Consider the following 12845-nt stretch of genomic DNA (forward strand, 5'->3'; position numbering starts at 1 on the left):
TTGGACCGAAGGCAACTTTTCTAAAGAGAAGTATTCTAAAAGCAGCTCACAACCAATCTGGAAATTCTTCACCTACCTCAACTTCAGAACAGTGGGATCAAGAAAATGCGGCTCTAGTAGACACCATAGTCTAGACCATTAGATTCAAGCATCACTGTAAACAGATTCGAAGCAGTAATGAGCACATAGTAACAATAGTTATTTGCCTTTACATAGCACTTTTAAAACCATTAAACCTCCCATATTGCTTCGCATGAATAACAAGCCACAGGAAGATGTAGTTTTAGGCAATTGTAATAGAAGAGCAAAGTTTGGCACAGAGGCAGAGGAATTTATGAAGGGAATCCCAGAGGTTGGGTACAACAGGCAACCTAGGCAGATGAAGGTGCATCTACCATAGTGAAGCAATTAAAATTTAGAACGTTCAAGGCAGCAGAAATGTAGAATTGGTAGAGATTGCTAAAATTGGAAAAGGTGGCAAGAGGAAAGGATTTGAAAGGATGAACATCTTAAAATGAGCCATTGTTGGATCAAAGGCCATTTGTATATCAGCAAGCACAGAAAGATGGATGAATAGGATTAGGGTTGAGCCCAGATATAGGTTGTAGAGATTTAGTTGGGCTCAAGGTAACAGAGGCTATAAGGTGGGAGAGCATCTGAATATTAGAGTCAGAATGGTATTGACAGGGTTATGAACTACAGATAGGTGGAATAAAGATGATGAAATAGATATGAAAATAAAAAAGTCTCAGTGATGGTAACTTCATGGATTAGATATTCTTCTCAGGATGAGATAGGGTGCCAAATTTCGAGGAATCTTGTTTGCATAAGCATGAGGAGCAATTGGCAGAAATAGTTTAGCAAATTAGATTTATGTAGAACATCATTGATGAGCAATTGCAAAGTTTTTTTTATAATATCTCATAAGTTTTAACAAATTGACAGTCCATTCAGAGGGAAACTTTCCAACAGAAGTGACCCATCCATGGCTAACTACAGTATCAAGGAAAGGGTTATTTTTGAAGAGCTTTAAAATATTGTAAGAAAACGTAGTAAATTTTGATGATCAAGGGGGGTATTAGATATCTAGAAAAGGGTAATCTTAAAAAAAACAGAGAGAATAGAATATGAGAGTAAAGTTGTTACAAACACAAAAATAGATTGCAATATCTTCTACTATTATTTAAAAAGGAAGAGAGTAGCAAAAGTCAACACTGGAAGTTGTATTGAGGAGTCAGGAATTAGCAGAGTAGATAAGCAATTATTTTGTATCTTTCTTCACAATGGAAGGCATAAGAAATAAGAAATTGTAGGGAGCTAAGCACCTAATGAGGCAGAAGAATTGTAAGTAAATAATATTAGCAAAGAAATAGTACTGGAGAAATTAATGGAATTGAAAGCCAACAAAATCCCTGAACTTGGCAGCTTATGCCTGCGGCTCGAAAAGAGGTGCCAACAGAGATATTGAATGCACTGATTGTGATCTTTCAAAATTTCCTAGCTTCTAGTTTCGAAGAATGATGAGTGGTGTTGCATTTTGATAAGACAAACAGGGCTGGCTTTACACAGTTAATGGTAGGGCCTTGGGTGGCATTGTCAAACAGAGGGAGCTTTGGTTTGCAGGTACATAGCTACTTGGAAGTAGTACACTTGCGTTCATTAATCAGAGCACTGAGTGTGGGAGTTGGAACACCACATTACGGCTGTACAAGTCATTGTTAAAGCCTCATTTGGAATACTGCATACAATTTTTGTCGCTATGCTACCTGAAGAATGTCATTAAACTGGAAGGGTGCAAAACGCTTTCCAAGGATGTTACCAAGACTGGAACAGTTAGGTTCTAAGGAGAGGCTAGACAGGCTGGGATTCTTTTCCCCTGGAGTGTAAGAGATTGAGGGGAGACTTTATGGAGGTTTATAAAATCTGAGAGACATCGATAAGGTGAACAGCCAAAATCTTTTCCCCATGAGGGGAGTTCAGAACTAAAGGGTATAGGTTGAAGGTGAGAAGGGAAAGATTTTAAAGGGGCCTGAGGAGGTCTTTTTCATGCAGAAGGTCGTGCCTATATGGAACAATTTACTAAATGAAGTAGTAGAGGCTGGCATAGTTACAATTTTTAAAAGACTTTTGAACAGGTACATGGATAGGAAAGGTTTAGAGGGATATGGGCCAAACATAGGGAATTGGGCTAGTTCAGTTTAGGGAAACTTGTCAGCAGGGACAAGTTGGGCCGAAGGTCCTGTTTCTATGCAGAATGGCTCTTATGGTCAAAGAGCAGGATGAAAATGATGCCTGGGAAACAAAGTTTATGGCTGTGACCTAATGACTCTGATGTTCCTAAAATTTTATTGGAAAACATTTTTGCTCCTTCAATATTGGATGCTTGACAAATCAGAGATTATCAAACAGTCAAACCAGTTGTGGTGAGACAGACATGCAAGTGTTGAACAAGAAAAGCATTGTGTGTTAATGTGGCGCATTTGAATATGAGGAGATATATTGTTCATACCATAGAATTGTGATGATGATTCAACATGATTCAACACAGAGGATGGTTATTTGGCCCATCAAGTTTATGTCAACTCGTTTGAAGAGCAAGCTAGTTCCACACAATCAAATCTTACCCCATACACTGCATTTTTTCCAAGTTTTCATCTAATTGCCTCATGAAGGCCTGCTAGAATCAGTACCCATGACCACATCCGAGGTTTTGGAGTAGATTTGTAGCTCGGGTCATGGTTATTGAGGTTGGTTGGCTCGCCACAAGTTACCTACGACCACTGGGCATCAAAATGGCACACAAGACCACATCAACCCTATGACAACTGCTCATCTGAACTAAAGATCCACTCCCCGCCATGGACGAGACCAATGTCATCTCTAAGATCCCCTGCAGAGATTATGAGAAATACTACATTGGACAAACAGGAAGGAAACTAACAACAAGGGGACATGAACACCAACTAATCACAAAAACACTCACTCATCTCAATCCACATGGATAAGGAGAACCACCAATTCAACTGGGACAACACCAAAATCCTTGGACAAGCTAAACAGAGACAAGCAGGGGAATTCCTAGAAGCCTAGCACTCCACAAAGAAAGCCAATAATAAGCAAATAGAACTCAACCCCGTATACATTCCACTACGAAGGAAAACCAGAAATGAGGCAATCCAGCTCAACGGACTCCAGAGTTTAAAAACCAGGCAGGAAAATACACTTGTATCAGTGATAATCTCTGATGAAGGGTCTAGGCCCAAAACGTCAGCTTTTGTGCTCCTGAGATGCTTCTGGGCATGCAGTGTTCATCCAGCCTCACATTTAATTATCCAGGAAAATACACTGATGCTTCATCGGAGGCTGCACTGATGATGTTACCCAGCAGGGTAAAGAAACGTCTGTGGAACAACAAACCAGCTTGGCGAGCCAACCAATCCCAATGACTACATCCAGCAATGCATTCCAAATTCTAACTATGCATTGCATAATAAAGTGTATCCTCATGTGACCTTTGGTTCTTTTGCCAATCACTTTAAATCTGTGTTCTCCAGTTATTGACATTTCAAATACTAGAATCTGCTTCATTTATTTAATACATCTAAACACTTCAAGATCTTTTTATATCTCCTCCAGTTTCCTGCAATTTGGCTGTCATTAGCAAGGCCAGCATTTGTTTCCAATTCATAATCACCTTTGAGAAGATGGTGACGAACGATTTTCTTGTATCACTGTAGTTTGAGATAAAGATATTCACTCAGGCCCCTTAGTAACAATTTCCAGCATTTTTACTCAGGGATGGTGAAGGAACAGTGATATAGTTCCAACTCAAAATGGTGCTGTCTTGGAAGGGTACTTGCAAGAGTTGGTGTTCCCTGTTATCTACAGGTATTTCTGCTATAACGCGTGTTTCGTTAACACAAATTGGCTGGAACATGATTGACACTGTTTGGAAAACGTGAACTTTCCATTGTACAGTATAGAGATTTTCTATAGCCGTTTCCCTATAACGCAATTTTCCAATGTGATTTTCCACAGCATAAAGTCACACATGAACGCAACTATCACATTATAGGAGAAATACTTGTATTACCTTGTTCTTCTACTTGACAAATGTTGCTGTTTTGAAGCTCCTGTGATTGGGGCTTGAACTTTCTCGTGAACATAGAGGCCCAGTCATCTGTATATAGTCATGTTAGACATAACTGCAATGTAGGCATTGGGTATTGGAAAGAGGACAGGAAGGAAGACCTGCAACTCATTTTTACAAACACAAAGTCTTCCACAATCATTCACTGAAAAGAAAATGCAAGCAGGGTTGTTGTCGCTTGGGAAAATGCTGAAAGTTGCACCAATCACATGAACTAATTGCACAAAATCTTCCAGCAATTGTAATGTTAATTAGGTACAGTAAACAAAATGACCCAGGTTTCACAATGGTAATATCATGGAAATTTACTGCTGTCTCCACTCAATTACCCCCATCAAATTAAAAATCAGAGCCTCAGAGATTCTTTATAAAATTAATTCATTGTAAAACCCATGATATAAACCCATTTGTGAAACACATCTGCTTTCCATCTGAGACACGCACAAATGTGTCGGTATAAATATGTTGCTGTGCATCAGATTTATTTATCTATCCACCCTTGGTAAGGAAATATTTATCTTCCTATGAAGTTCAATCCGAATACCTTCATTGGAAAAGTGTACTTATCCTCTCCCAGACCTGAGTACTCTTCACAGCCCTAACAACAGCAGAACAACCCACTCATGGTGCATAATCCTAAAGGGGATATGCTCCTTTACTATTGAATTTGATTAAATACAACAAACCATTGGCTATCACACTACACCAGCATGGAACAGAGTGAGTTTTGAGAAGATTTGTAGTTCTGGTTGAGTTTCTGGATGTGAGTTTGCTCGCTGAGCTGGAAGGTTAGTTTTCAGACGTTTCGTCACCATTCTAGGTAACATCATCAGTGAGCCTCCGATGAAGTGCTAGATAATTCCTAGAAGCATGGCATTCCAACCGGAACTCCATCAACAAACACATTGATTTGGAGCCAATCTACCATCCTCTGAGAAAAAGAACAGGAAATAACATCACCAATGCAGAAAATGACATCACCAACCCAAGAAAACCTAACCAGATAAATAGAAAACGGGACATAACACCAGCGCTTCGGCAGAGGCTCACTGATGATGTTACCTAGAATGGTGACAAAACGTCTGAAAACTAACCTTCCAGCTCAGCGAGCAAACTCACATCCATGGAACAGAATTTTGTTCAGCTGAAACTGAAATGTCAAATTAACATGGTTCAAAGAGGAAGCACAGAATAGTTTTAATCTTTTCAACCTTACATGGAAGCACAAACATATCCTATCTCCACAACATCTAGAGTGTAACACGCGTTTATTGTCTGCTCCTTCATTTCCCATGTGATAAAAACCGAAAGATATAAGAGCGCAACAGGGAAAAAAATCCAATAGCTGGATTTGATGTTCCTGACATGGGACCTGCCAAGCATTGAAGTGCCTGACAATGTATCATTGCCATCAATGCCACTGGAAGCAAATCTACTGCTGGTATAACAGTGAGGTCTTCACCAGGAATTATAATGGGATCTCTAGAGAGAAGGGTGAGTAGGGTAGATTGTAAGATATGGGATGGAGCTCAGATTCAAGGTGACTGTCCCTTAGTGGGTATCTCCAATTCTGAATTCCAGATTCCCACAATTGGGCTCTAAGGGCCTTTGAGCAAATGACACCATTCCCCGCCCCCATCCAAGGAGGCCTCTGGCAAACATGACACATTTGACGGGTGTTGCTAAGTAAAACCAGTGAAAGTTTAAGAGAATCCATCAGCTGCCACTAAATTTTGGTGGGCTCAGGAATTTTTAGTGGCTCAGTAATGATCTTCATCAGCCCAAGTATAGGTAGAAGTTAGTGTGCCTGGTGGCAGAGAGAGGATGCACAGGCCTCCCTGCAATTATGAGGGTGCATCCTTCATCTATTTGATTGAGCAGGCTTCATTAACTCCCACCCCCAGTCCAATTGTCTGACAGCAGGAATTGCAAAGGGTTCTCTTTACTAATTTCTTTTTGGAAACTACCAGACTCTCTTGTTAGCTAACATTCCACTTTTCAACAAAAGACTGTTTTCATTTTTTTTTACATAGTTTCTGGCTTAATCTTATTAACATAGTATGAGAAGGCTGTATCAAAAAGGCTGTCCTCAGATTTCACCAGGTTGCTCTGATTTAACTGGAAAAATCAGAAGATAACGCCCTTGACCGCGTCTCCCGCATTTCCCGCAACACATCCCTCACACCCCGCCCCCGCCACAACCGCCCCCAAAGTTTCCCCCTCATTCTCACACACCACCCCACCAACCTCCGGATACAATGCTTCAAAATCCCCCCTTCCCCCACCGCATCCCAAAACCAGCCCAGTTCGTTTCCTCCCTCCACTGCACCACACAACCAGCCCAGCTCTTCCCCTCCACCCACTGCATCCCAAAACCAGTCCAACCTGTCTCTGCCTCCCTAACCTGTTCATCCTCTCACCCATCCCTTCCTCCCACCCCAAGCCGCACCTCCATCTCCTACCTACTAACCTCAGCCCACCTCCTTGACCTGTCCGTCTTCCCTGGACTGACTTATCCCCTCCCTATCTCCCCAGCTATACTCTCCTCTCCACCTATCTTCTTTTCTCTCCATCTTCGGGCCGCCTCCCCCTCTCTCCCTATTTATTCCAGAACCCTCACCCCATCCCCCTCTCTGATGAAGGGTCTAGGCCCGAAATGTCAGCTTTTGTGCTCCTGAGATGCTGCTGGGCTTGCTGTTTTCATCCAGCCTCACATTTTATTATCTTGGATTCTCCAGCATCTGCAATTCCCATTATCACAGAAGATAAATTAGATATTTACACGAAACAATAATCGCCGTCATACTGCTTACATTTTGACCTATATTGTTAAACACAACTACAAATGGGCTTCATTATAGATGCCTAGGCAAAGCAATAACATGTACTTTAATAAACAATATAAACCACCTTAAGTATAAATTAATGGTAAACCAAGCCAAAACAAGGAGCAACATTTTTTATAGCCTCAAGGGAGTGTTTGAGTGCTGCAAGGTTTGTAAGGAATAAAATTACATGAAGAAATATTGCATATTCAGTAGAAATAGTGCAGAAGCTTCTGCTAAGTAATTATTCAGCATTAAACTAAATTGTTAACATCTTTTGAAATGCAGCGTTTGAAACAGCTTATAAGACCTTTTTTAAAAACTTTTATTTATGGTCCATGCTAGAATCTGACAAGTAAACCAAATTCACTCTACCTAGTGAATACTTAGCACTAACTTCTTTGTGGCTTTCAATACAATGCTTTGAAAACTAGAAAATCTACATAAAGAGATCAGAATATTCATCAACAGTTACATAGTGAGATTGGAGGAGTTGGACTGTCTTTGTTGAAGAACAGGAAGTTGAGACAAGAATTGACCGAGGTGAAATATGATGGAGCTAGACAGAGCAGATGAGGAAGCAATGTACCTATTGACGGAAACATCAAGAACCAGAGGCTGCAGACTTAAGGGAATTGGCAAAAGAAGCAATGGTGACCAGAGGATAACCTTTTAAATGCAGTGAATGATTAGAATTTGGAGTGCATTGCCTGAGAGCGTGATTGAATCTGGTTCAATCTTGGCATTCAAACAGGAACTGGCTAGTTATCTGTAAAGTAGACATTTGCAGGGCTACACGAAGGCAGCTGGGGAGTGGCATTAAATAACTTTCCCAATGGAGAGCCACTGCAGACACATTGGGCCAAATGCCCTCATCCAGTGCTGTACCAATTCTGAGAATTGGCAAATTTTGAAGTTGGATATTTTACATGAAAATAGCAAAGGACAAAAAACCATATGGAATTTCCTTGCAAGAACTATTTACTAAATATGCTAATAACTGGGAATCTCCTACTTTAAATACAGGAGTGATTTTTTTGATTTGGGACATCAACAACTGGCAATTTGCAGCTGGGACAGTTCGCTGCCACAAAAGATTCCTCATAAGAAAAGGCTCTTGTGTCAAACAGAAATAAATTTTCACAAGTTATGTTGGTAATAAAAACATTGAGTGGAAGCTTGAGAGCCTCAATGACATTGGCTCTGGTGAGGATTGTGGCAGAATCACATGACAAGTCCCGTGAGGACTATCTTGACACTAAATACTGCTTGGGAGACATTGCATTTAACTAGGTTCTGGGTGTCAATGTGAGATTCTCAGTGATACCTTGCCTATTAAGAGGAAGATTGCTTGTTAATGGCCTTATTATCCACATATATAACCTCATTAATATATAGCTTCCTGTCCTAGCACTCATCACAAGCAAACTAGACTGCAAGAACACTCTACAGAAATCAGAGTGGTTACCCAGCAACTTCAGATTGTCGCTGGCTGTGAACAGCCTTTGTGTTGGTAACCACTCAACAGCGTCTCAGGGTACAACACATGGAAACCAATCAAATGCACCTCACGTCCATGGATGTGCAATAGTGAAAGTGATGCTGTAGGAGGTTTGTTGGAAGGTTACACATTAGCAGGGATAAAATGAGTTTGCGGTATCAGGAAGAAGAGAAGATGGTACCACTAACAAAAGCAGAGTGGGCAAGGCCTTCCTACACTGCTGGGCATTCTGGACAGCTAAATGCATTGACCTGAGGGGTAATCATTAGCCAGGCTGATATGGTCTGGTGTCATAACTTTCTCTGCTCACCCTGGGGGTAGGGAATGTCCCACCTTTGCACCACCACATTCTCTTTCTCCAGTAACTGACTGACCAATAACAAATAGGCACAAATTTAAGGTGAATGGCAGAAAAAACCCCAGCAGAGATGGAGGAAAAATCTTTTCTCTCAACAAGTAGTTAGGGTTTGAAATGCACTGTCTACTTGAGCGATGGATACAGATTCAACAGTAGCCCTCAATAGAGAATTGTGTAAGTACTTGAAAAAGAAAAAAAATGCAGGAGCTTAGAGCAGAACTAACAGAATTGGTCTTCAAAAAGAACCAACGCAAACTCAATGAGCCAAACGGACAGCTTCTATACATACTATTCTTCCATTCTGGGTGCAAGTGCGTTATGGCATTCTCAAAGTTTTGTCACAGACACAAAACAGCCAGAAGATATCTGCTTCTCGACTACATTCTGAGATTGACAAATACACTCAAATCTCAAAAGTTTCCTAATAAAACAACCCCATGTGACTTCTGAACCAGTGTTTACTTTATAACAAGTGTAATTAACTGGCCTGAAAGCAAATGCAGCCCTGTCTTGAAATTATTGATTAGTTTTATATCATATAACACACATGATGTTGACCTGCTTCATAAAATCAATCTTGCTGTGAGCAAGCTCATTAGAGAACCAGTATTACTGAAATAAGCACGTCTGAAAACACTGATGTTACACTACAGGTCAATCATAAAGAAAGAAATAGTTTGCCTTTCTGACCTGGTTCTCAAAATTTGTGGACAATTTTGTGAATTTTAGTTAAGTAAAATGTTGCTATTAAATGGAATTGCTTGGAATATATGAGCAGAGGTTTTTTTCATTGCACACAATCATTGAATGACAATCAAAACTGTGCTATGCAAACAATTCATGATGATTACCACAGGATCTTCTATTGTCACATGAGAATAAGGCAATTTTTGTCATATTCCTAATGTTAATTTATTGATTTCTGTCTGAGTTTGTGTTTCACGATTTCGTATTTTTTGCAAGGTTTTGCACTGTAAGATATATAGAATACAATTTACTGCAGTCAGTGCATTTGAGTGATTGTTTCATACCATTGATTCAGTGAATGCAATACAGGCGCTAAAAGAAAACTGGTAGAGTTGAAAAATGTTAAATAAACTTCCTTAAATATGTATTCCTACAAAATATATGAATGCATCATAATAAAGAAAATTGACATTCCTGAAACATGTTAGTTTCTCAGGTCAGTGAGGGTGTTCAGCAGTAATTGTGAGCTTCCTATGGTGTCAGAATCATTATTCAATTAGATGAAATATTTTTACGTATTTTGTCAACAAGATGACTGGTGTAAATGGTTGACTTTTCATTACTTAACTTAATTGCAATGCACTCAGAAAGGAAAAATAGGATCATAGACAGTAACTTTGGATTTCCATGTCTAACTGTGTATGTGTGCAGACTCCAGAGATAAGAAATGGGCTTGCATTATAGATATTGTGCAGTTCTCCACAATGCCTCCCTCCCTTTTGTCTTCTAACAGTTCTAAGGATATGGCACATGCAGAATGGTTGTGCAGTTTTTCAATTCTTTTATAGGCTTTGATCATCTCTGGCAAGGCCTACCCAGATCTAATTGCCTCTGAGAATATGGAAGTAAGTTGCCTCCCTGAACTCCTGCAGTCAATGTAGAATTTTTACACCAACAGAACTGTTAGGTGGAGGGTTACCAGAAATGTGCCCCGTGACAGTGAAAGAACAGCGAGCTAGTTTGAAGTCATGATGGTGTGTGACTTGAGGAACTTGCAATTGGTGATGCGAATATGCATCTGTTGTCCTTTTCCTTCCAGGTGGTGAGTTGTTGCAGTACATGTTGTGGATGTACATTGTGCTGTCTTTGTACTTTGTTGATGCAGGGAGGACATATTTAAAGTAGTGGATTCGGTACTAATCAAGTCAATGGTTTGCCTTCATTGGTGCTGAGCTTTTTGAATGTTATGGAAACTTCAGTCGTGCCGGGATGCACAATAATCTGACATCAGTCTAAATGGTTGAAAAGTTATTAATCCTCAAATTTGCATATTGACTGTCTGAGTGACCTTGGCAATATTTACTTTAGAAAACAAGCATGAAGCTGAAATGGTCCCATGAGGGCCAGGTGGCCTGCCTCCTGATAAGCTGATTTGTCAAAAGTTTTTCCACTCAAAGCTTTGAGAAGTCTCCTGGAATGTTTGAAATGCTTTGCCACTAGGCTACCATATTTTCACAGAAGGATCAGAGGAGTCAACTACCAGTTCACACAAAGGCTGCAAACAACAAGGGAAGCACCAATGGAGATGAAGCGGAGTCTGCAGAACCTCTGGTCACACTCTCTGTGAAGTTGGAAGCTAACTCCTTCACAATCCTAGACTGTGATATAAGATTATGTGGCAGGCCAGCAAAAGCAACCAGTATCTTTGCAAATTGCAAACCAGTGTTCTTCTCTTCAGATCCTCATCTGGTTCTGAGTTCTGTTCAGCAGTATTCAACTGCTAATTCATCCTCTGGGTAAGCCAGTATATAATCTATCCTTTATCCCATGCTGGCCACATGCCACTCATGGCCTGATGGCTTCTCACATGCTGATTCCACCAATACACTGAACTTCAAGGCAAATGGAGTACCAGGGCTCCAAATGCATTGATCCTTAGACAGCACCTTTCAAATCCACGATCACTATCATCGAAAAGAACAAAGGGCAGCAGATACTTGGGAACACTATCACCTACAAATACCCATCAAGCCACTCAGCATCATGACTTGGAAATATATCACTATTTCTTCTGTGTTGATGGGTTAAAATCCTGGAATTTCCTCCCTAATGCTATTGTGGATCTATCCACGGCATGTGAACAGTAGCAGTTCAAAAAGGCAGTTCACCATTACTTTTACAAGGGCATTTAGGGATGGGCAATTAATGCAGGCCTAGTAAGTGATACACACATCCCATGAGTGAATAAAAAAAGTCTGAGATGGTGGCCAGAAGTGTCAGATTAAGAGACAAAAAGGCCTCTTCACTATATATACATTGTGCTCTTCTTCCTCCTGCTTGAGCTTTTTTAACTGGGCAGGTAACACTTCTTGGGTATCTGAAAGCAGTCTCAGAAAGGAAAGATTGGCATTTTGTGGAACGCAAGATATCCACAGTCACATCTGAAGCATCATGCTCACTATTCTCGATAGCAGGAGAAGAATAAGCTTGGAGTTATAGAACACAGAACATAGAACAAAGCATAGCACAATACAGCGCGGAGCAGGCCCTTTGGCCCTCGATGTTGTGCCGACCTGTGAACTAATCTTAGCCCCTCCCCCTACACTATCCCATCATCATCCATATGCTTATCCAAGGACTGTTTAAATGCCCCTAATGTGGCTGAATTAACTACATTGGCAGGCAGGGCGTTCCATGCCCTTACCACTCTCTGAGTAAAGAACCTGCCTCTGACATCTGTCTTAAATCTATCACCCCTCAACTTGTAGCTATGCCCCCTTGTACAGGCTGAAGTCATCATCCTCGGAAAAAGACTCTCACTGTTCACCCTATCTAATCCTCTGAACATCTTGTATGTCTCTATTAAATCCCCTATTAGCCTCCTTCTCTCCTATGAGAACAGACCCAAGTCCCTCAGCCTTTCTTCATAGGGCCTGCACTTCAGACCAGACAATATCCTGGTAAATCTCCTCTGCACCTTATCCAATGCTTCCACATCCTTCCTGCAATAGGGCGACCAGAACTGCATGCAATATTCCAAATGAGGCCGCACTAGCATTTTGTCCAGTTGCAGCATGACATCACGGCTCCGGAACTCAATCCCTCTACCAATAAAACCTAACACACCATAAGCCTTCTTAACAGCACTATCAACCTGGGTGGCAACTTTCAGGGATCTATGTACATGGACACCAAGATCCCTCTGCACATCCACACTACCAAGAATCTTTCCATTGACCCAATATTCTGCCTGCTTATTATTTCTCCCAAAGTGAATCACCTCACATTTATCCGTATTAAACTCTATTTGCCACCTTTCACCCC

General features: G+C 40.8%; 1 protein-coding gene across 6 annotated transcripts in view; it reads right to left on the bottom strand.

Annotated features, from left to right (window-relative positions):
* LOC125463480 (alpha-1,6-mannosylglycoprotein 6-beta-N-acetylglucosaminyltransferase B) overlaps nucleotides 1-12845 on the bottom strand; it is an 875834-nt gene that overhangs the window by 752835 nt on the left and 110154 nt on the right. Inside the window, exon 1 of one of the 6 annotated variants that reach the window (XM_059653745.1) lies at nucleotides 77-107. The exons of the other annotated variants lie outside the window; for them this stretch is intronic. The gene's annotated coding sequence lies outside the window, so the exon portion shown is untranslated. Of the gene's footprint in view, nucleotides 1-76; nucleotides 108-12845 lie in introns of those variants that run through there. 6 annotated transcript variants of the gene reach the window in all.

Source organism: Stegostoma tigrinum, chromosome 22 (genome assembly GCF_030684315.1).
Source record: "Stegostoma tigrinum isolate sSteTig4 chromosome 22, sSteTig4.hap1, whole genome shotgun sequence".
Taxonomy (NCBI): domain Eukaryota; kingdom Metazoa; phylum Chordata; class Chondrichthyes; order Orectolobiformes; family Stegostomatidae; genus Stegostoma; species Stegostoma tigrinum.